General features: G+C 44.6%; 1 protein-coding gene across 2 annotated transcripts in view; it reads right to left on the bottom strand.

Annotated features, from left to right (window-relative positions):
* LOC103754180 (USP6 N-terminal-like protein) overlaps positions 1–23,331 on the bottom strand; it is a 66,002-nt gene extending 42,671 nt beyond the window's left edge. Inside the window, exons 1-2 of one of the 2 annotated variants that reach the window (XM_029963341.1) lie at positions 23,249–23,331; positions 19,142–19,285 (exon numbers count right to left, since the gene is read on the bottom strand). The gene's annotated coding sequence lies outside the window, so the exon portion shown is untranslated. The remainder of the gene's footprint in view (positions 1–19,141; positions 19,286–23,248) is intronic. The other variant, XM_029963340.1, reaches the window with a different exon arrangement.
* Positions 23,332–23,886: the final 555 nt, after the last annotated feature.

Raw genomic sequence — 23,886 nt, 5'->3', positions numbered from 1 at the left:
CAACAGCCAGATAAGCAGAATTAAGGAAGGTCAGTTAAATGCCCCCCAGCAGAGACTGTTATACCTTTTCATTGGTTAAATAAGCTCTGGTTAACTGATCATAAAGAAAAATACCCAGGAATTACTGCAGGCAGGTAAGGAAATGCCTGTGATAACATTTTAACAAACTAAGCACGTACAAGGGAAGCTTAGTACACCATAGCATGCCTTCTCCTCCAAAGATGTAGATGAAATCCAGGAATAACTTTTCCAGAAGGTACAGAAACCTTGTCCAGGCCACAGTCACTACTTTGTAACCCTTAACAATCATGTGCCTTTCCTCCATTCAGAAACACTCAAAACAATACTTTTTCAAGAAATCACACACAAACTAATTTTGATAATCCATTACTTTGGTGGGCAACTCTTACCCTGCTGCCCCCCCCAGAGGCCTCCTTCTCTCCACCATAAAATAAGCAGTACATCTCATACATGCCCACTCCCACTTCTTTATGCCTGTCCATGCAGGCATTCATACCTTTAGTCCGCCTGCTTCCCTTTCATAGTTATTTGAAATTGGCCTGATGCAAAATTTAGTAGTATCGAAGAGACTGTGTGTGGAAGCCTTCTGCTTCCCTGAGACGTCAGGGTGAGTACCACCAAAAAGCACTTCAGAGGACTAACCTGAAAGTGATGAGCAGGAAGACAACCAGAGCACCACACCATATTATAACACCAAAAAGTTTCCTAAAGGAGATGCAGAAGTGTGCTGGGGGGGCTGGAGTAATTTTGAAGGACATCCACTGAGCAGAACCACAGGGGTGTACTGGGAAAGAGGCAGGGCTCAGCTTCACAGCCACCACCTCCCTCTGTCTGCTCAGCCTGGTGGAACTTGGAAGACGTGTCCACATGATGTCATTACTGGGTTGGTGTCTAAATAAAGGAAGCTTTTTATAGAATTTCTCACTGACAAACTTATTCCGGTAAACCCCGAGAGCCAAGACGTCAAGCTGAAGGGAAGGAAAAGGGAAAACAATAACCGTAGCCTTGCTGGGGCCTGGGCAGGTGGGTGGAGTCTCAGGAAAGAAACCTAAACAAACTCAAATTTACTCCCTAATACCTGCTTGTTGGATAAAAAGCATGGGGAAGAGCAGCGTGCAGTGTAAGGGAGACGTGCTTTTACACCATCTGTCACAAGGACACACAGCCCATTTCTGCTCCAGGTATGACAGAGAAGATGAAGACAAGGAGGATAGAGAGAAAAAAAACTTTGCTTAAAGAGAGTAAATAAAACATACTTCCATGTCAGAGGGGTTTTCCAGCTTCATATTATTCATGTGGCAATTTCTGTGATTCCTAAAAGCAAACTGGCGTTTCTGTGTATTCAGAAGACTCTTGGCTGCAAATGCCTTAGGCTCAAATTATCAGCAAACAGCATTTGCTGGAAGTTCCAAAAAACAAACAGAAAACCCCAAACAAACAAACAAAAACCTAACAAAAGGAAAGCAAAGGTCAAGTTCACATGTGCCTGCATGTCATCCTCTTCTTCCTAACTCTTTACCACTTCCACAGCACTACGGAACAGTTCCTGTCCCTCTGTTCCTCGGTGCATCTTTAGCAGGGCATCTGCATGGAAAGCAGTTGCAATAGCCTGGTGACTCATGCTGCTGTAATGTGGGTGGGAACTGCTCCTATGCCCAGCTTCTAAGGACACAGCCTTTTATGGTATTTTTAGAGTGGAAGCTGTTGTGGTTTGTAGCACTTTGGCCTTTGTCTTTCAAGAACCTCCAAGGAAAGAGCTCACGCTCCCCCAGAGCTTCAGGATGCAACAGTGAGGAGCAGAGGCAGGTGATGAGCAAGGCAACTCCAGGCTCCCTGGACTCCCGTGCCCAGACATGCTTAAGGGATGCTCAAGGATGTCACCAGTTCTATGTCCCTGGTCATAGTCAATCCACAGGCTCTCCCTTCCATGCGGCAGGTCCTTGTGTGGCTGCACCACCCCACAACCTCGAGAAGAGTGGAGCATGCATATAACCTGTTTTGTGGACACCTTAACTACTACAGCCCATCTTTCTAAGGAGTCATTCATTCCCTGTATCCCCTGAATCTTGCCACCCTGTGACAATACACTAACAACCTCATCCTGGCAAGCCACCAGACATACTGTTTCCACCCTTGATGGGCTGTCGGCATATGAAAAGCTGGCAGGGCTGACGGAGTCCCATCTGTCTTGCCTCAGTTAATTTAGGACTACATCTCTCCAGCAAGTAGAAAATTAACTCTGTAGGGTTTCTAACCCATACAAATTAGTGTGAAGGGGGGCCCGAAGCTATTAGGAGAAAGCAGACAAGGGTGTTACACTGAAACCAGGTTAAAAGCATCAGGGATAAGGGTAGTGGCAGAAAAGCCACTCTCTGGGCTTGTGGACCACAGCACGCCCAACTCAAACTTGGCAAGATAATGAAGCAGGCTCAGCTGTGTTCTTTGAAAGCTGAGGGTCATACGTGAGATTAAAAGGGTGTCCCAAAACATTACTCCATAGGGCTTGAAACAGGACTCTGGTTGCAGACATGCAGTGGATTGCTTTACAGGACAGCCCCCCATTCTCCTTTGCACTTGAAGCATTATCTGCTGTAGAAGAGAAAGGCACGAAAATTTCTGCATCTCCAATCACAACTCCAACCAGCAGTTGATTTTAGTCCTTTTAAAGTTGTTAAATTCAAGAGGAAATTAAATTATAATCTGCACATGCCTAAGAAGTCTAGGACAAAAGTGAGCAGGATAAAGGAAAAAGTAGTAATCAGTCCTCCTGATGCAAAGCCACTGATATTAAAAGTATTTTATAATTCCTTCTGAAATCCCACTGAATTCTGGAAGGAGTCAGCTTTTCAGTCAGGACCAATGAACGACAGACTGCCCTACAAACATTTCATCAAGTGGGAAGCAGCAGTGGGAAGTTGCTCTGCAGCAACTTCTCAGGTAGGGGAGACATGATGGAGGGGAAGTTAGGGGGAGGTCCGTGTGGGCAAGCACTGCACAGCCCACAACATACCTTGGAGGCAAGCCAACAGCAACAGAGGAAAAACCTTCCAGCCCTAATGCAAGTTAAAGGTGACACAACGCATTGTGCTGGGCACAGCAACCCCCAGCATCTGCCAAACAAGGCACCAGGGGCAGAGCCAGGGCTCTCCAGACAGACCAAGATGGAGTCTTTTGCTCCCCAAGCAGATGAAATATGTTTTCAAGTTTAGGTAGTCTTCCTGCTATTAGATAACAGATCAAGATTACAGAATTAGTTTCAGAAAAAAAAAAATCATGTGAAAGGCTCCATCCTGTTCAAAGGAATACAATGTGTTTCCTGTGGTCTTATTCCTAAGTCCTGCAGAGGCAGCTTGGCCATATGAGAGCAAAATGAGCTCTGCCTTGCCTCATTTCTCATTATACTACTAACTACACACAGCAGTGACAGTGTAAAAAGCAGGACAAATTACTCAATTTTAATTATACTTTACTTGGACCAGTACTATGAAATCTGAATTAAAAAAAAAATAAAAAAAAAAACAGGAAGGAAAAACAAATGGAACAGAATAATCAGCCTAAAGCTCCTACACCAGAAAAGGGACACATCCAGTCCTGAACTCAGGTTCACATCTCCCATGCCAGACAGACCTCTGTATGAAGCCTTTAGTTATCAAAACCTGCCATCTGTACTTCTGAAAAAGCCAGGAAAAGGAGGAAATGCCAGTTTGCCTCTACACACTCAACTCTGTAGTTGCTGCAGGCAACTTGGGGCTGCTCTGACCTTGGTGTGCTGTGCTGGCAGACCCCTGGGACCTTGCCCTGTGAGACCATCCACATGCCCTTACCTCCAGCTGTGCAGTACACCTGCATTTAACATTATTTTAGTACTTTTTCCCACAACAGAAAAACTTTCCCAGCCAGCAGGTTCTCTGTAAACCTAAAAGCATTGGATTCAGATTCTGACAGAGCAACAACTTCCCTTAAGTTGTCAGGTGGTGCCAGCACAGCCTGGACTTGGGATGCATTTGTGCTTGGATGCATCCAGGCTTTGCAGCTGATGATATCTTCAAAGGAGCAAATCCAGACAGTCTCCTCAAGTGCTTCCAGCCCTCTCCTCCTCCGCTGAGTGTTCCAGAGACCATCCTGCTGTATACCATGAGAGCCGAGATACAGCTCCCTTGGAGACAACCAGACTGTAGTTTGCTGGGATGGCTGTAGGAAGGGATAGATGCCTTTCTCCCCCTCTTCATGGAGAAAGGGCTCCTTTTAAAACCATCCTGTGGAGGATGCAAGGTAGACAAGTCTCTCCAGAGGAAGAGGCACAGGCTTAAAGCATTGGTTAGCTGGAGATTGCAACCCAGGCTCCACTGAAATGAAGGAGAATGCTGCTAATGCATCTACAAGGAAACCCAGATTTCCACTGGTCTTCATACAAGGCCAATCTGAACTAGAACATAGTGTTTGCTGGAAAGGCTGAGCTCTTCCTAGCTCCTGTTCCTTATGAGTTTTTCATGCTTATCAGCTTACTTTGCCCTCACAAATCTGCAGATGGGTTTAAGCCCACAGAAGCTTCTGCTATGGACACTTCTCAAAGCAGTTTGCATCATGTCAGGGTTGAGCTTGATCAGATGGCTTCAGGAACCCTTGCAAGGAAAAAAAAGAAAATCTGAGAAATTACATCCTTCACGGGATCTGCAGATGGTGTATTCCTCTCAGTGGGAGCAAAACCATTGAAAAGATAGGAAGCAGCCTTCCAGAAGGAGATGCAGACATTGCCAACATAGCCAGGTGAAAAGAAGGAGGCAGCAGACCATGACACAGGTGTTGTTTTAAACAGATCCTCCGCTGTTTTACAGAAAGGAGAGGGAAAAAACCAAAAAGAGAATCACCCCACTGTGTGAAGATTGCACAACCTATCACCTTCATCAGTCCTTTGCAGGGTCACAGCCTTCAGCTAAGCATCTGCTTGGCTGGAACCAGTCTGCAAATTATATAGTAATGGGAGGCTTTAAAGGCCTTGCAAGAAAATGCAATAAAATAAATAAAAATCAGCTGGGCAAGTTCTGTCTGACAACTCATTTTCCCCCCATCCAATACATTGCTGTGTGGAGACACTGTGGCATGAATCAACCTGTTTTGGCAGCACAGTCTAGCCAGGAAGGGCAGGATGCATCACTCAGGCAGTACATGGGCAACACCCTCCAAAAGGCTCTGTTTACCCAGCGGGAGCCAATGCAATCCCTACACAAAGCCTGCAAGTACATTTAAGGCTCAAAAGTAATCTGAAACAGGTCCATTCTCCACTCCCACTCCGTAAATACAATCCAAATTGGGTCATCTCCTAACAATGAATGAATGACACTCACTTAAGCCTCTCTGCAGTGCTGACATAATCTAGGTCCTTTCATTCTCCTTGTACTGCAAGTACTAAAGATGCTTTTGTGCATCCTCTGAAGTACTCCATTTAAAAAACCATGGTAACTAGGGCATTGCATTCAGATGCTCTTGGGAAAAAAACCCCACCATTCCCCTTGCCTCTCAATGGGCTCTTAGGAGGCTTGGGACAGAAAAACATCACTTAATTCAAACTCAGCTTCACCAGGATGTCTGGAGCTGGGTCCCACGAATGGAGGATGAACACAATACTGGGTACCACTTGGATCTCCAGTGTGAAAAACACCAGCAGTAGGATGGTATATGGAGAAAGGGAGCCCCATCACCTGTGTCCTGCAGCTAAGCAGCACCCAAAAGTCCCATTTGAAGTCACCGAGTGCGACAGCACAACTGTAGCATTCAACAGGTAAAACATCCTATTTTCTTTTAAAATTATTGAGTGTTCCTAAATATCTCAAGTTCTTTTTAGGGGATGACAGGATTATTCAGTTTTAGTACTTGAGCGTGACAAGGAGTAGAGGAACCAAGAAGCAAGTTTTCCTGTTATCTTTGCGTGGCAGTAAAAGTTTAAGGAGTTTTGGTGTTGTTTTTTTTTTTTCTGGCTCATTCCTAATGCCTCAGAACTGTGACACCTCTCTGCATGGCAGCTTTTGAAGTTTGTCTGCCGGCACCAGCATCCTTCTCCTTCCTGAAAAGGAAATAGTCAGAGGTGTGGGCACAGAGATCAGATGGAAAGAGCATGGCAGCTCTCACTAAAAGAGCCATTAGCTGGGAAAAAAACCCCGCTATTGCAAAAAAAGGGATATTTGTCTAAAATGGAAGGTCTACTATTTGTGTTTTTAAAAAGAAAAACGTTCCTTAGGAAAAAACCCAAACACATGCATCAGAACCAGAAAGTCTAACAACTTTAACATGACCTAACTGTTTCACTATCCCTTATATACAGTTTTACCAGACTTTTTTCCAAATCCCACTACATACTGCTATGGAGCCACATTCCAAGATGAAAGGTTTTAAAAATAGAAGCCTTTAACCACAACATCTGCAAAAGTACCTAAAAAAAAAAAAAAGGAAAGAAAATTTTAAGTCCTATCCTATTATGCAGGCCATTCTCCAAATGATGCATAGAAAGACATTTTGAGCCTGTCTGTAGGAAGCAGCATTGGATTCACAACAGCATTGCTGCAGAGGACTTTTATAACAAAATTCATGCCTGTTTGAAAGAGGTGCAAGCTTGAGAGAAGATAGGCAGTTTTAAAGACTTAAAGAATAGATTCTTAAATGGGGAAACTGAGGTATGTAATGATTAGCCAATTCCTCTAACAGTAGAAAATTTATTTCTGCCCGCTAACACACTGTCATCTTTGCTAACACGGGCTGTCAGGGCGAGAGACCTGAGCGGGTCAACTGAGGACAAGCTCAGCAGTTCTCCTCGAATTCCTAACTCTGCTCTCAACACCATCCACTGAGTAACTTTTCATGAGGAAAACAGGAGAAAGCTTATAAATGAAATCAAGACAACAACAATTTGGGGAAATGATCACAACCAGATGAGCTCCTAGCTCGTGTGGGACATGGAGCCATAAAACCAGGTACCAGCACACCTGCTGGCCGCCTTGTGAGACATGCAAAGACAGAAGGTTGTTCAGAGGCTGAACTACTGTGCCCTTACTTCTAAATATTAAGGGGAAAATATAAAAAAGAGTATTAAACTTATGTAAGCAGCAAAGAATAAAAGCTAAAATAACAAGGGGTTTGCACGAGATGCCCCCATTTCTGTATTGTAACATGCGCAAGAAAAAAGTGGGTTTTTTATAGCCAGCATTTAGTATTTTTCTTGAGACCCTAAGAGCACTCTCCTCCATATGAACCTTACAGGATGGGAAAAAAAACAGGAAAAGCTGACACTTTTTGTATTGCTCTAGCAGGCCCCTGCTCATTTAGGCTTTTGAAGGCAGAAATTTTTTATGAGAATTAAGGAAGAGAATTAACTCTGGAGCCTGCTGCTCCCTGCCACCTCTCTTGGGATGAGTATAGCAGCTCCTGGCTGTGCTCCCTCATCTCCACCATGGATGAGGCAACTGGGAAGAGTCTGCTCACAGTCAAGTCTATGAATGTTTCAACCATTGCCTCCTCCTTTGAGCAGCTGCCTAAAAGCTTACCCAAACCTGGGCCTTCTGCCACATCATCCGGCTGCTCTAGCTAATGAGCTCCTCTGTTTGTAAACCCAAGCCTTGACAGACACTCTCTGGTGCACGGGTACATAACGTGCTCACACAACCACAGATGCTCCCTGCTCCCAACCTGCCACAAGGCTTCTCCATCCCCTGCACCTTTCACCTTGTGGGACAGCAGCCTGTTGACTTTAGATCATCAGAGGCTGGCACTTCACAGGATCTGCTCCAGCAGGAAGGCAGAGCTTCAGGAGTAAGTTCTCCAGCAGCATTTCACTCTGCTTTGCAAAGCCAGACTGTGCTGAGCTTCATCTCACAGCGCAAGACCCACAGAAGTTTAGCTCCCAGGACCACTAATGCCAGCTACACTGTGGCAAGTCACCTTGGTTAATGCATAATGTCTGCCACCCCTTCAGGGGAAGGACAAGTCCCTGGCATACCTCAACCTAAACAGCAGAATTCTGGTGTTGCGTCGCCACGAGTTTCTTCAGGAACGCGAACAACCAAAGAAAGCTACTTGCACTTGGATCAAGAGACAGAAGTCTGCAGTGCTGTGTTGTGGTATAGCGGAAAACAGCAATGAAATGCTTTTTAGAGAGCAAACGACAGCCACCTGGTTTTGCTGCTGCTATTCCTAAAGAAACATCAGACACATCCTGGTCCCAGGTGAAGAACAAATCCCACACGCACAGCGGATACAAGTCTCACAGGAAACTATGACAGGTATTGTAGCACAACCCAAAAAGCAGGAGGAGAGGAAATGTCCCACCAAACTATCAGCACTCGATCAGGCAGGCGATTTCCTCTGCTCAGAGCCATCATCAATTAGTCATCTTGGTGTTTGGGAGCCCTTGCCATAGACAAAGGCCCTTCTCAATCTGATCTAGCACCAGCTACCTGAAAATGGAGAGTGAGTTTTAAGGAAATCCCATTGGAAAGAGAAATCAAGACACACAGGAAAAGTTTCACCAAAACGAGTCACCACACAGTTTCTACTCTATTGCTGTTGATGGATCTCCAATCCTCTTAACACAGACCAGCACCGAGACAACACAAGGTTTAGCAGAAAGTAGAGATCTGTAGACTTAACTTTTAGCCTGTTCCCTTCATCAGTCACCTCGAGCAAGAGCCCTCACCAATCATGGTAACTGGTAAAGCTTCCCCTTTGCCTCCATAGTCCATACCAAGCAATACCTCTATATGCACAAAGAAGAAATTCATAGACATTCAAATAAAAATCTTTGCTGAGGGGAGATCAGAAAAACCCACAGCCAATACACACCTGTCCTCCCCACATGCCACAGTAAATTAAGCTGCTATAAAGTGTACTATCTATTGTGGAACATGACAATCAATTCACTGCATACACCATTATTTCCATCAAGCCATGTCAAGCAGTAGTGCTCTTGTATAGGAACATGCGAGTTGGGCTTTAGATGTGTTGGATTTTTTTATGTGTATGGACATAAATTCTGGAAAATTTGAGGAAACAGGGCTGGTTATTTTCTTATCACAGCACTTGGAAAACAGAAACAAATTCATTTGTGGCTTTCAGTACTTTAAACTAAGTGAATAAATGGAGAGAGCAGCCAACTTCTGAATTCATCTAGATGAATTGCTGAGATCATGTCATTAGCAAACACTGCTCTCACTTTGGTTTTGGCTGGAAAGCCAGTCCAAAGGGGTGTCCAGTTACAGAATGGAAACACTGATAAACTGCCTAATGTTTCAGCAAGAGAGTAAATGCAAGATGTGTGACAAAAATGCTTGCTGAGTAATAGATGGTGGGTCACATGGCATGTTTCTAAATTCCTTCTCTTTGGTATGTTCAACAACTCTTCCAGGAGGAAAGTCAACACGATGAAGCACATAATGCTTTTTTCAAGTGAGTCTGCCATTACTCTATTTTCCCTGCAACTAGAAGGTCAGTTCTAATCCTCTTCAAAGCATCCACAAAGCATTTACCTAAATGCTGACTCCAGAGCAGCACGGTCAAGGCAGAGAGTATATAGCCATGAAATATTAAGCTGTGGGCATCACAAAAAAAGGCATCTATGTACCAAGGCAAGAAAGAAAACAGGAGCCACTGCTGTCACACAAACCATGTTAGGAGCACAGAGAAAGACCATGAGACAGCAGATGAAAAAAGTCAATCAGAAGGAGGAAATGCTTCTTCCAAGTGACCCACAATTGCCCTGTAGCATGTTCTTCTACTCAGACTGAGTTATAGAAAGTATCTGCAAAGTGCAGGAAAACAAGACTGTTGCAACTGTTAAATTCAGTGACTAATTCTCCTTCCCTGAGGATCCACTCTGGTTGTCCCCAGGGGAGAGGATACTGGCTGAGTTGGATCTTGGCTGGAGCCAGCATGACAGGTCTTTCACTCTCGAGCTACCATATGTGGGCATTACAGCAAAGCTGGGAGAGGTCTGGGCCCCAACATTTAAGTCCTTTGACCAGGTATCTTAAGAGACCATCTCTGCCAGGGCTCTGAAACATGAGCAGACCGAGAAGGGATTACAGATACTTCCAACAGTCTTTGCAGATAATAACCACCATCTTCTCTTTCCTGAGCAAAGGATTCAGAGGGGAAACACTGTTTTGTCTGGTGCAGAGTCCCAAGCAGTGAGACACAGACAGTCCTGTCTTTTCCACAGTGTGTCACTCTGAAACAGAAATTGCAAGTGTTCTAAAAGACAAGAACAAGAGCAGCAGCCCTTCATCAACCCAAAGGCAGCTCAAACTCCGGGACTGAGATTGCCACTAAGTGGCACAAAATTTATCCAGCATCTACAACTATCTGCCCATTACAAAAGACACTTGCTCTCATCATTAATGGGCCACAAGCTTTACAGAGGAAATCTAAAGGCAAGAGGCATCTCCAACTGCTTGGACATCCCTGCCACACCAACCACTGCAATCTTAGATGTTGCAACAAGCAGATCGTACTTACAAAACTCTTGCATCACCAGACAGGACGAACTTCCAGGAAGACACACCAGAATCAGCTCTCTACACCACAGGATTCCCACACACAGCAAAAACTTCCACAGCCATTAACTGGTGGATGACACTGGAAGGCTGTGAAAACCAGTACACTTAAAAGGAATAGAAAGGCGATGTCGTGCCATCCTGCTGAACAGAGCGAGTTTTAAGCCACTTTACTCCTGCACTTGTCCTTGATGATTTAAAGGACCAGGGCACTGTTTTCAAGCTGTTCGTATCCAAGGCAAAACCTGGCACAAACAAACCTGCCAGAGTGGCTGTGTTTTTCCTGCAAAACAGAAAACATCTCTCATTAATAGTGGAAAGGTTCATGGGAGAGAGGAAGCTGATCCACTCCACTTTAGGGCTGCTCTGTCAGAAGATGCATGAATGCAGGCAAGGTCCAGGGAACAAGTAAATGGCTCACACAGAGGACATCTCCATCTTGCTTGAACCAGGTAACACAGAGCAGAGATCTCAATAATCCTTCTCCCTGTGACAACCAACCCTCCAGAACAAATTAGCAGCAACAAAATCTGACAGAGGTCCTTTCTTCTGAAGGTGTTTAGCCACTTCTGCCTTCAGATAGGAAATCATAAGGACTTTATGCAGATCATACAACTTGTCCTCTAAGCCACGGCAGTTTGCCTTGATGTCAGAAACTGCATGTGCACATAAAAAGAAGTATTTTGTCTCTGCTGTAGCTATTTTCCAACCAGGTTGACAAAGTCCTCCTGTTTCTTCATGCTCCTCCTGTGCTTCCTATTCTAGACAGCTGTCTCAGGTGTTTCATATACTTTCACACAAGGTTACTCACTTCTGAGTACAAGGAGCCAAGACTTCTAAGGTACTAAAATGATAGGTTACAAAAATTTTATGACGATGCTCTCACCAGTTGCTGATTAAATTAAAGTCTGAGCTCTATGGACATTGCAGACAAAAATAATGAGAGTGATGATTGCTATTAAAAACTGTGGGTCAGGCATCTCTCGCTCCACAAAGAGGTGCAGATAAGCGTCATGGCACTGGTCAGCTCTGGGGTTGGCAGGGACCACTCAGCAAAGAGGTGTGAAACCCTGTGCTATTGGAAAGGTGCACACAGAAACGTGTTATGTTTCAGGGTCAACAAATCCCTCCACTGAGAAGGTTAAAACCAGGACATCCCATAAATGGGGTCTGTGCATTCATGGTCCCCCAGCTGTGAGAAAATGAGAGCTGACAGCAGCGCCAATACAAGCAGTCTGTCCTCTCTCCTGTTCACTAGGTTTATGTGCCGACGATGCAGCCTGTGGGCATATCGTACTCGCTCTTTATATCCGGCATCCAGCTAAAACAACGCTTCCTCTTGTTTCTTCTCCCACCTCAAACCAGTTGGGCTTCTGGCAACTAGCAGAGTAACCAGAACAAATAGTCCTCCTGATCCACTAACCTGAGCATCTCTGCCTTGTGCTAGACTTGTAAACCAGCCCACTTCAGCCTGAAGCTAGGTGTCCTGCAAACCAGGGCTCCTATCATGCCACCATGGAGAGATGCTCATGCAGAGTGGCGAAGCAAGTCCCTCAGCACCGCCACACACCAGTGTCACGCTCTGTTTTAGCATGCCGGCTGCAAATGGAGGCAAATACTGGATGAGGTTTCCTTCCTCCCAACAGTACTTCTCGTTGTATCAAAAACACAGTGGAGAACAGAAACAGAGCTGTCCTGCAGACGTGCATCTCAACTCTTCTAAACAGAGTAAGACCCGAGTCTTGGTCTTCCTGCATTCTAGCTCAGCATTGTCTGTCACTTTTCATGCCCCAGCCTGCTTTTGCCTAGGATTGCACCATAGAAACACCTGCATAATCATCATGAAACTATAAAATGCCTGCCATCTCCAAGCTGCAGATTTCTGGTCAAAGCAGCAAGCCTTTGGAAGTCTCTGATGACTGTGTTTTCCTCCCTCACCTATATCAGTTCATCTGAATAACAGATGCTTCCTTTGTTAGTTTTGGTTTCTGTTTTGTTCGGAGGTTTGCTCACTTTTCTTATTTGAGTTGCTCTTAACAAGAAGCCCAGCTCCAGGCTGTGGCATGACCTGTGCATTAGGCAGGCTGCTAGATTGCTCTTTTTTGATCTACTAATAACAGCTGGGTTTTTTTCTCTTGGTTTCCAGGGAAGGCGAATAGCTCAGCCTCCAGGAAAAAGACACAGCAATTACATTTACCTCAAACCAGCAGAGTGTTTTAGTGCAGAGCTTGCAGAGCACGCACTGAGCTGGTGCCCTCCAGCATCTGCGCTGTAAACGGAGCACACTGGGGACAAGCTGACCAAACTGAGAAGGCTGACAGCTCCTTGCCTCTGTGCTGCGGAGGGTGTCCCCAAAACCCTCTGAAGAACATCCAATAAGCCTCTGTCTCCCTGCTACTTTCATAAACTGTAATTCTAGATTTGGAAAGAAAACAATATGCAACAAAAGTTAATCCAAAGACTTCTCTTTGTTAGGGTCACATTTCCACCAAAAGGGAGGTGATTGCTCAATTTGCAGATCAATGCAGCTTTATAAAGTACTCAGTAAGCACAACCACTGTGACTTCTCAAGTTCAGTCCAATATCCAGCACAATTCTTCATTAGATATACTAATAGTTAAGTATAAAAATGAATAGTTATGTCTACAGGTAAGGTTTTACGCAGGTAAAAATTCACACTGCATTCACTTTGCAGGGTGTTATCATATCAATAAGTAAATCATATTTTCATGTGTGCAACTGCAGCTATTAAGAAAGCATTAGGCATCTTATACCCAGTCTTGTGGAAGGTGTCCTTGCCTACGGCAGGAGAGTTGGACTAGATGGTCTTTAAGGTCCTGTCCAGCCCAAACTGCTCTATGATTTCATGATCTAGCCTCTAATTTATTAACACTAAGTCTATTTTCTCATGCATCATCCTTGTGGCTTTTGCAACCTTAATAGGGATAGCAGGGGATTACTTTATCACAGATACCAATGATGAGGGAGAAGGTACCTTGTACCTCTGCAGCATGCCAAATTGGTAGAACAGAACCGAAGTGATGCTTGGTTTTATAGGAGCTGTTTTAGCTATACCAGTATACCACTATCATTACCTCAACAGCATAATTAATGAGTTATAGCAACTTTATAATAATAGGCTCTTTGAAAGGTGTGCCAGCTGCCAAATCTATCGGTATTATTTTGCATGACAAAGTGTGCCAAGCCTGATACTCTGTTCAAGCAATGTAAAAAACCAGATTTTTGGGCCGATCCCCAGGACAAACACTCAAGCAGACATAGCAGCTGGTTTTTCCAGAGACACGGTGAGCTGGGTACACTTGCAGGCTTTTCCATACCAGACGCACAAAGTCCTTCAACTCAAAGAAAGTTTCATTCACAGGGTTTCCATCAGGAAAGCAGGAGTCTCTTTCACAACATGCCTGCCAAATTTCTAAGGCTAGAAAGCTCAAGCAAGATGTATAGTCCATGCATTTTGTTTCCCCTTTTAATTTTTTAATTTTTTTATGTTTTTTCACAATTAATGTACCACTTACAGAAATGGCTACTTACAGAAATGCTCTCTCTCAGTGCTAACAATAAATGTATATCCAAGAGAGCTTCATAACTGAGTTAGAGGATAAACTAATTTAAATACAAGCCAGCCTATCAGGAGGGAACTTAATATACCAGGCAAAAAGAGACAAAGAGAGAAACCACTGCAGCATGGAGATGACTACTGATCGTCTTGCCTTGGAGGTTTGAAGGGAATCTGCAATTTTGGTGGTAGAAAGAGAAGGAAATGGTATTTTCACTCAAATAATATTCAAACAATTGTCAAATACTAGTCCTTCTGAAAATTACAATTTTTAAATTGACTTCTAACCATTTTTTTCAAGGATTAGCATAACCAACTTCTCACTTTACTAGGCCTTTGGCATCTTCAGGTAATCATCACTACACCTACCTAAGGGATGCTGCAGTGCCAGAGTTAGGTCCTTCAATAAAATACTCCCTTGTTTAACCTACACATAAAGCCTACTGAAGGCTGAACACCAATATTTTTGGCTGGTATCTGAAAATGGCCAAAAAAACAACTGCTTAGAGCAACCTTAAGTTAAACTAGACTAAAGAAGGAAAGAAAGTGCATATTTTCCTATGGAAATAAAAGTCATCTCGAGTATAACTCGAGATCAATATAGGCAAACACCACACAGTTTTGAAGAAAAATAATTAATATCCATCCACACCTATCACCAAGCTTCTCAGAGGGGCTGATACAGCAAGGCATGACTTGAAAAGAGGACAGTGACTGAGACAGGAGGACACAAGCTCCTCCGCTCTGAGACCAACCCATCACCAGCAGCAAGCACACTTGGCTGCCCGGCCACAAAACCTAACTGAGAAAAAGCATCTCCCCCAAAAAAAACCAGAACCATTTTAACTGTGATTAAAAATACTTGAGTTTGCAGTTTATACATATGAATTCAGAAGGGATCCTCTGAGAAATGTTTCTCTCTTGTGGTTTCTCTAACAGCATCATCATTACATCATTAAAGGGGAGACACTAATTCATTCCACTACTAGTTGCTTAATCCAAACACTTCTCTATGGCCATTTAAATAGTCAGATGACACTGAGGCTGTTTTGACTAGAAGATGTACCACTGGTTTCTCACATGTGGATTTTATTGCAAAATTCTGTTGTTACACTGGGGGGAAAAAAAGCTTATTCAAAGGATAAAAGAGAAAAAGGACTTGAGAAAAGGTTATTAATCTCTACATGTGCCCCATTCTCCACCTCTGCCAGTTTTGTTTTTACTTTTTTTCCCCCTATCCTAAGGGACACAAGAGCCAAGGAGCATGTTGTTTGCTCTAGTCCATCCAACTTAGCTGGTCAGCTGCAACAAGTACTGGGATCGTGTGTTCAGGTAAACACTTAGGAAACCTATCTCCTGAGCATCAAGGTCATGGTAATGAGCTGGTGGTTGAGAAGATCTCAGTGACTTGCTGTGGTGGCTCACATCCTGTCCCTGAGTAGTTTGCTCATCACAGTCCTCCCACTGATGGATCAGCAGACTCCCAGTACCCAAAGGCCAGGAGTTCCCCCTTGACAAGATCAGTAATCATTGCAGAGAGGGGAAGAAGTCAGACACATCCTAGGAGATGCCACTGCAATGCCAAAAGTATCATCTACCTGGGCTCATGTAAACCAAAGCCTTTCAGTGCTCAAAGGGAAGGGGAAAACCCAAAAATGCAAAAAAACCCACATCTCACATAAAAGATACTTAGCAAAAAAAAAAAATCTGAGTGGAGAAATTCATTATTGCAGCTTATTTTAAATTAGGGAAGCAAACTTAAGTCTTTGCACAGCCAGAAGATCATGCTCTGAACAAACCAAGGGAGGTTTGCAGATGTACACCATGCTGACCACGGGGTTCAGCTTCTGAGTTCAATGTAGGTAAAGGAATGCTTTGATGCAAAGCTATGTCAAGCCTGGTAAACACATATACATACAGATCCTATTAATAACCTGTTATTTCTGGAGGGAATTGGGTGAGCTTGAAAATAAGCATTGGTCTGGAAGAGTAGAACAAATTTAACACGTGAGATGCTGTGTAGAAAGGGTTTATTATGTCACTAGAAATGTTTCTATGAAAGTCAACTCTGTCAAGGTTATGAAGTCCTGCTTAAAGGTGAACTTGGCACAATCTTAACCAAAACCTGTCCAAAACCAAGCAAAAGCTACACAAGAATCACACTTTCATAAACTCAAATGTAAGCACTACAAAGGCAGCTTTCCTGCCTGGAGTTTTGAATATAAGGCCTTCTCTAACAGGAAAAAAATATTTTCTGCTATGTGACCCACAAGACTCCAGAAGCATTTAGGAGACTGTTTTAGTCAAAGGAGGTTAAAAAAAAGCCTATAAAAGTGGAAGACAGAGTGAACAATGCTGAGCTATTCATTCAAAAATGAAATCTGCTTCTGGGAGCGAAGGGGAAATGCACACCACAATAGCTTTGGAAATCACTGCCCAGAACCCTCAGGAAAAGAATAAAAAAAGGAAAACATGCTTTCAGAAATCAGGAATGATAAAAGTAACACAGAAGAATTACAGCAGTTGCACACTAGGAAATAAAGACCAAAAAGAAAATCACCATGGTCAAGCCATTTATCCCAGCTCTCATAAGCTTGTTTTTTACCCAATTTAATCCAGAAAACTGGTGCAGGGGTTTTGGCAGCTGCCAGCACTTGTGCCATGCAGGGATGCAGCCCCCAGTGCTCCCCACCCCGATGCTCCTACTGCAGCTCCCACATGGAAGTGGGACAAGCCCAGATGCCACACCTGGACTGCTTGCACCATGCCAGGGCAGAAAACACGGAATGAAGGATGGATTGTGGATCCCTTAAAAAATCCTCTTTGATTTAGATGCAACCTGCTAAATCCCTAGGGGACTGTGCTTCTCCTTGGTGTGGTCCTCACCATGCAACATGGAGGTTTGGAAACACATGGGGGCTGATGGCAGCACTGGCAGCACCGTCACGTGCTGTGCGTGTGCTAGTCTCTGCCCTCCTCAGGAAGCCTTTAGACAGTCTTATTTCCACTCAAAGCATGACCACTGAAACCCCAAAAGCAGTTATCCTAGATTTTTTTTTTTAATGCCTATTTCAGGAATAATACACCTGGAAGTACTAGCCTTGTGCTGGCATTTTCCCAGCCTCCCAAAGCCTACCATGGGCCCTGCCACAGCAATTTTTCAGGGTTAGATAAATAAACAAAGAAATGGGTTATATAAATAAACAAAGAAATAGACAACAAGCCACGATTATAGATACCCACCAGAAATCTTTGCCATTTCAGGTTCCCATTTTCACCTTCTTTCTCAGTCTCATCTTCCTGCACCCTGGCAGCCTGGTACAGGAGCCTCCAAGGCATGTAAAGTCCAACCACAGCTGCATACCAGCCAGCTGTGACTTCACTCTGCTTGTTCTCTATGGCTAAAAGGCCAGGAGCAATGCAAGACCACTCTGGTTTTATGGACCGCACCATTCACAACATCCTGGATCCCAGCAAAGGACACAAGCAAGAGACAGTAACTTCATTTTCATAAATCACCAGCACACCAAACCCACATCTTCCAGCAATGCTATCGTTCTCCTTCCTTTCCCCTCTGTTACAATACCTCAAAGACCTAAAAACACTTATTATTTATCAGTCTAGCAATTCCAAGAGCTACTTAGGAGGAAAAAAAAACCCAACCCAGATTAGACCAGCAGGACTCCAAAGCAGAGCACTGGCGCTTGTCTGGAAAAAGTGGCACCACTCAGACAGTCTCAACAAGCAGCAAAACATAGTCAAAACCACTCTTAATGAAAGCTGTGTCTTTTCTCTGAGGAAAACAAACAAGTGAACTACATGGAAACTCAGCCAAAAAGAAAAAGCAACACAGTCCCTTATGAACTGATAAGACATGAGATAGCCCACTGCATTCCCAGTTTAGAGAGAAAAAGCAGAATATCCTTACTGTTTCATTTCTCTCTAATTCTGCTGTATGGGTTTTTTTGCAAGTCTGGGTTTCACCTGAGAGTAATGCAAAAAGGAACATAAAAAATCTCAACATAAATGACAACTGAAGAGTAGCCATCTGTGTGGGCGTTTCTCTTTCCAAAGAAAACTTGGAGTGAAAAGGGTTTTCCAATAAGCCAGCCAAGAAAAGGGAAACTTCATCAAGAGTCACAGTGGGATCTGCCTGGAGAGTATGCTTCATGCAAGTACCGGGGCTAAAACCATTCCCCTGCCCACTACCAGCAGCCCTGAGAGATGTCCATCTGTCCACTGTTCCTTATCTTCCCTTTTAAAAAGTGCCGTTTTTAAAAAGTTGCTGGGAAGCACACATTGCATGGCAAGTAATTACAGAGCAAAGCAGAGCAGAGCCACCTCCAGGGATAAGCAGCAATTTAGACAGTCACCAAACACTGACCGTCCACAAGGGCTGCATGACATCTCTGCGTGTGAAACCACACAGAGACACTGACTTTGGCACCTCACACTTCGCTGCGTACGCACGAACCGCGGAATGCCCACGGATCAGACCCGCGTGCTGCAACTGCTCACCTGCAGTAAACAAAGATTTCAAAAACGGCGATCTGACCCTTGCAGAAGTCAGCTCTGTTCTCTGCTGCAGGTAACCCACAGACTGCCAGAATTTCCATTGCTGCAACCTCACACGCAGATCTGGGTTTCAGCATTCAGCCACAGACTCCTCACCTGCTTGAGTACCTGGGCCTGGAGGCTGCCAGCCAACCACAGATCTCAGCCTGCTCAAAAACCCAGCATATTTGCAAGGCACAATGTCAAACTACAGCAGATAGAATGCTGAATTAGGCTGCTCAGCCTCCATCCAGCTCCTTCCAGAGCAGCTCCACTAACACCACTGGAGACAGGGTATTCATTTGGAAATTAGCAGTTCACCTTTGGTCCAACCCAGGACAGCTATTTTCACAGTATCTTTACCAGCAGATTACAATGTAAGCCCACATAGTTTAAGCATAGTTCAACGACACCAGCAAAAATTCACTGATAGAAAAAAATGTTTTCCTACCAGTGTACTCAAAGCTCGAGGTAGACACTTCCTCCTTCAAGCACTCAGCCGCTGGAGTGAAACCCTCCTTCCTTTCATCTGAGGGTCAGAAGAAAAGCTGAACCAGGGATGCCCTGACATTCCTGGTCATTTTGTAGCAAGTCACTGTAAAAAGGAAACTGAGCTGAATATTCACGTGCTTAAGGTCATTTAAAGCAGAGACTGCTTTCCTAACATATCAGTGTTCTTCTGGCCTCTGAGGGCAAGAGACGGACAGGAAAAGAACTACTTTTGGGGAGAAAGCACAAATAAGATAGGAGTTTCCCTCAAATAATTAGCAATGTGAGGGGAAAAAAAGGAAAAAAAAATCCCACAAAAACCAGCCACCCACAAACTTTCCCTAAGGAAAAGCTTCAAACTTATGAAGTGCCTATATCCACAGGCCATCAGATGGATGGCAAGTGTGGGGCTGAGCACTGCAACAACACTGGGAGACAGGAGATCTTCTGCATCCCACATGTACACCGGATTTGCAAATAAGTTTGTAACTAGAAAGTCCCCAGGAACTATGGAAATTTGAGTAGCTACAACAATCCTGATTTGCCAGCTGATACGGATGTTTTTTCAACAGGAGATACTAACAAGTCTTCGGAAAACATATGCCCCCTCCCCCTTGGAGAGAAGAGTGTCATTTTGGCACTTATTTTTTCCTAGTCTTCTCAGGAAGCTTAACAGGAAATGGCAGAGACCTCCCCCACTGCATAAATTCTTTTATCAAGTTAAACTAATTAATTCCCTTGGGAAGATTACTGCTCTAGACAGTTGATGGGTGCTCCTACCTTGATTCTCATGGTGCTTCTACTCCAATGACTGAAACAGCACTTAAAATTTTGTTTCACCCCCAATTCTTTCACAAAGATACAGCTCCATTACCTGCAGGCAACATATACCCACTTGGACCAAATGCAGAATACACCTAAATTCCAGGTGCTACTTGCCCTCTTTCTTCTGGTTTCCAAACATTCAGAAGAAAACTAACACTGAACGATTTCTCTTTGTTTTCTTAATGGAACCATGACAAAGCTACTGTGCAATTGTCTGCTATGGGAGGGGAGGAAAAAAGAAGAAAGATAAAGCAAACGGCGGGAGTTAATCTGCAGCAGCAAAAAAATATTTACATGCCCACATGTGGAGTCGAGTCTCATTTTTTCAGAGAAGTAAGTACCAAAGGCTTTGAACACAGTCATCCACTCTCTGGTGTCACACTCAGATGTCTGGTCCTTTCAGCACTAACAGCTAATGGTAACAAAGATGCCTCTGTAAAAGGAGTGATGGAAACATCAGGGGAGATGCAGGAACAGGAAGAAGATATTTCTACCTCTGAAAGGTAGCTGTTATGTGAGAAGCCAGTGCAAGACCCAGAGTGGTTAGGAGCAGTTGGTGAAAGCAATGAGGCGTATGAAGAGAGTTTGTCCCTGAAGCAGCAGCTGGGTAAGAGAGGAGGACACAGCTGCAACACTGCCCCAGGACATCCCATGTGCCACCCTATTCATTTCAGGGTATCTCACAAGGGTACTCAAACATGGGGATGATAATTCCCGTATCATCAAAGAGCTCAACCCTCAGCGAACCTCCTGTGGCAGCAAACGTGAGTGCAACAGGACAGTGCAACACACTGCATGATGTAACGCTTCCCATGGGTGCAGTTAAGGTGACTTTGCTAATTCACTGCTCAGGGTCAGGCCAAGAAGTTGGCTACATCAACCACCTGCCCTTGAAGAGCAGTTCCCATCCACTGTTGGTTAACCTCTGTGGCAGCCATCACAATGAAAAACAAGAGCAACCCAGACCGAATTATCCACTGCAGCAAATGCAATGCTGTTCTCAATTTGCATTACCCAACCCTTATGCTCTCACAACATTGTCTTAAGGTATTTTTCAAGTCAGCATTTAGCTTTTAAACTAGCTAATATGACATTTCCTCTCCCTTCCCCCAGTCCAAGTATTTGGCAAAATCGCTTCTTCTGCAAATTGCACTGCAAATGCTGAACTGTTGCCAGTTAGACAGGGAAAGTCTTGACTAAAAATAAACCACGTTTCAGAAAATAGATCCCTTCTCCATACGATGAAGTAGTGGATAATACATGCAAGCAGATCTGCCAGGAGAACACAGCCTCCAGATTTGCATACGAATCTCATCAAGCTCAACACACAGCTGCAACTCCTGTGATTTGTCCCGTCTTAACAAAAAAATGGGGAAAAAAAGGAGAGGTAGGGTTGAGGGTGCTGGGATAAATCAACTTTTCATCTGTTTTGGCAGGAAGAGAAGTGTCACCACCATCACTTGAGTGCATCCCCAGTGAACCAAACTGCTCATAACCCATATGGGAGGAAGAGGATGGCACTGCATTCCCTATATGGTCACTATAAGAGGCAAAACCTTGTTACAGGAAATTTGCTGCAATTCAGGCATGAGAAGAGAACCTGGGCTTTTGCCACCTGAGTCACCAGGAGTCTGGGGCACTGACTCAGTGCTGGCTCCCTCCGACTCAGACGCACCTGCAACACCTTGTTAGCAAATGGAGGCACTCCTGCCTTCGCTGTTCCCATTCTTATTATGGTTCTCCCTCTAAGAAGAAGCCTTTTACACTAGAAAATTAATTCAAGGAAAGGAAAGCACAAGTAGAAGGCTAACATGGGAAGCACAGGCAGCGCTCTACTAACCAGCTCTGCTTTATGCTCCGAAGTGGAAGACACGTCTGCTTGCATGGTGTGATAAACCCCGAGAATTATGGGAGAATTAGGTGGAAACAGCTCCACCCTGACTCCTACTTCTCCAGCATGTCTGCGGCACCACCCAGACAGTCCCAGATGAACCAGGTTTTCAAGAAAGGTCTCTTTCCGTAATGAATCCATTTCACTTTTTTAGGGATCGAGAAAGCTTTAGGCAGCAAGTTATGGCTATGTCCTTATACAGTCAAATGGGCCATTTGGGCAAGCTAAATGCAAGGCAATGCCATTTTGAGATGAGATCCATCAGGGATGGACGTTCGCAGAGGGAGTTTCTTTTGCTCTGTAAGCTCTTATGGTAAGCTGAAGGCTCGAGCTCAGCATGCCAGGCCAATCCCTTCTTGTCCATCGATGCTCTCACAGCAGTATCCATCTATCTGCTTTTCAGACCTCGCCTGAGCAACCACAAATGGCAAAATATTTCACTCCAATTCCACTGGTTGCACACACACCTCTGGTCGGCCGGGAACATAATTCCATTTGATAAAAAAGTAGATTGCAACCCAGCCCTATATTTTCTTCTCCTCAAAGTAATGCAGGAAATAAAATAGAGGTGCAAGCGGACCTGCTGGTAGCACAGCAAGGGGCATCACTGAAAGCATGTTTGGCATCTCAGGGACCATATCCAACTCAGGCAATCCACTTTGCAACTGTCTGGCATTCTAAGACTGCAGATTAGATTTTTCAGTTGAGCACTGATGCCTTAAAGCAATAACTAATCAAATAACTCCAGCAAAAGGATACACAGGGCAGCACAACAGAGGCACTACTCCACTGCTCTGGCTAGCAATCCGTGGCAGAGCAGAGCAGTAATTATCCAGGGAGGAATAAGCTGCTACAGGCTGCTCTTGCCATACATTAAGAAAACAACAGCAGATTTGTTCGTGGTTGGATACCAACACGAACACAGCTCCCTCCCACTCCTACTCGGGATGCAGGCAGACACATACCACGGGGGAGCTACCAAAGGCCAGCAAGGCAGGAGGGCGCAGCAGCCGCCTGCGCAGCCGCGAGCTCAGCCGGGATTCCCCAGCTGGTGCTCCTGGAAGGAAAAGGTTGTGCCTGCGTTAGCGAGGAGCATGGCCTCCCAGGAGCTGCTCTGCAGTGACGCTGTGTTTTCCAGTGCTCCCCTCAGAGGCTGTCAGCAAGGCTAAATGCAAACTTTGTCTTCTGCCTGGGTGTTTTCACAACGCGTCTGGATGGAAAAAATAACTACTCACTGTGGAGCAGTCTCCTCCACAGTGTCCACCCCACACCCTTCTCCAGGCAAACTCTGCACGTTTCACTGCTGGACTCATAAAGACCCTCTTCCCCTCGCCAGGAGCATGGCAAACATACCTGTTCCGAGCATCAGCTTCTCTTAAAACACTGACCAGGAGCCAGGACACGATTCCCATTGGCATAAAGGAACTGGTAAATCCTGTAAGCATTAGAGAAAATAGTAATTAGTGACATTAGTAAGAGCTGGCTGGGGAAAGGGAAGGATGCCAAAGCAATCTCGCGAGAACTGGAAAGGTGTTAGATCCCTGCCCTGAACACACTCCTGTCTAGCCCGGGCACCACAGAGGAGGTATCTGGCATGAGGCTGTCAGCGGACTTCTCCAAAATCACAAAAGGAAGCCAATGTAAAAGGCAAGACAATAAGTCCCAAACCAAGGCTGTTCATCCAGTAAAGCCTCCTCAACAGTCAGTGCACTGAAGTTAACATCCCTGAGATGCTGCTGAAGATCTGCTCCACAGCACTTGTGCAATTTCTTCTAGTTTGCAGAGCAGGCAAATCCCACATGATGTCAGAGCCAGGCTGCTTCCATTTTTTCATCATCATGGCTTCATAATAGAAACGGTTTTATATCTCCCACTGATTGCTATATAAAGCTTTTGTACCTTAGTCACAGAAAAGACATCTAGGAGCACTGAGCAAGAGCTGTGACAGAAGTTGCCCCTGAGGGCTGCAAAAACACCTCACTTTGGGCATG

The sequence above is a fragment of the Manacus vitellinus genome, unplaced genomic scaffold (genome assembly GCF_001715985.3).
Source record: "Manacus vitellinus isolate BGI_N305 unplaced genomic scaffold, ASM171598v3 scaffold_59_pilon, whole genome shotgun sequence".
Lineage (NCBI taxonomy): Eukaryota > Metazoa > Chordata > Aves > Passeriformes > Pipridae > Manacus > Manacus vitellinus.
Note: the sequence above shows the minus strand (reverse complement) of the source record. Positions and strands in the feature narration are given on the sequence as shown.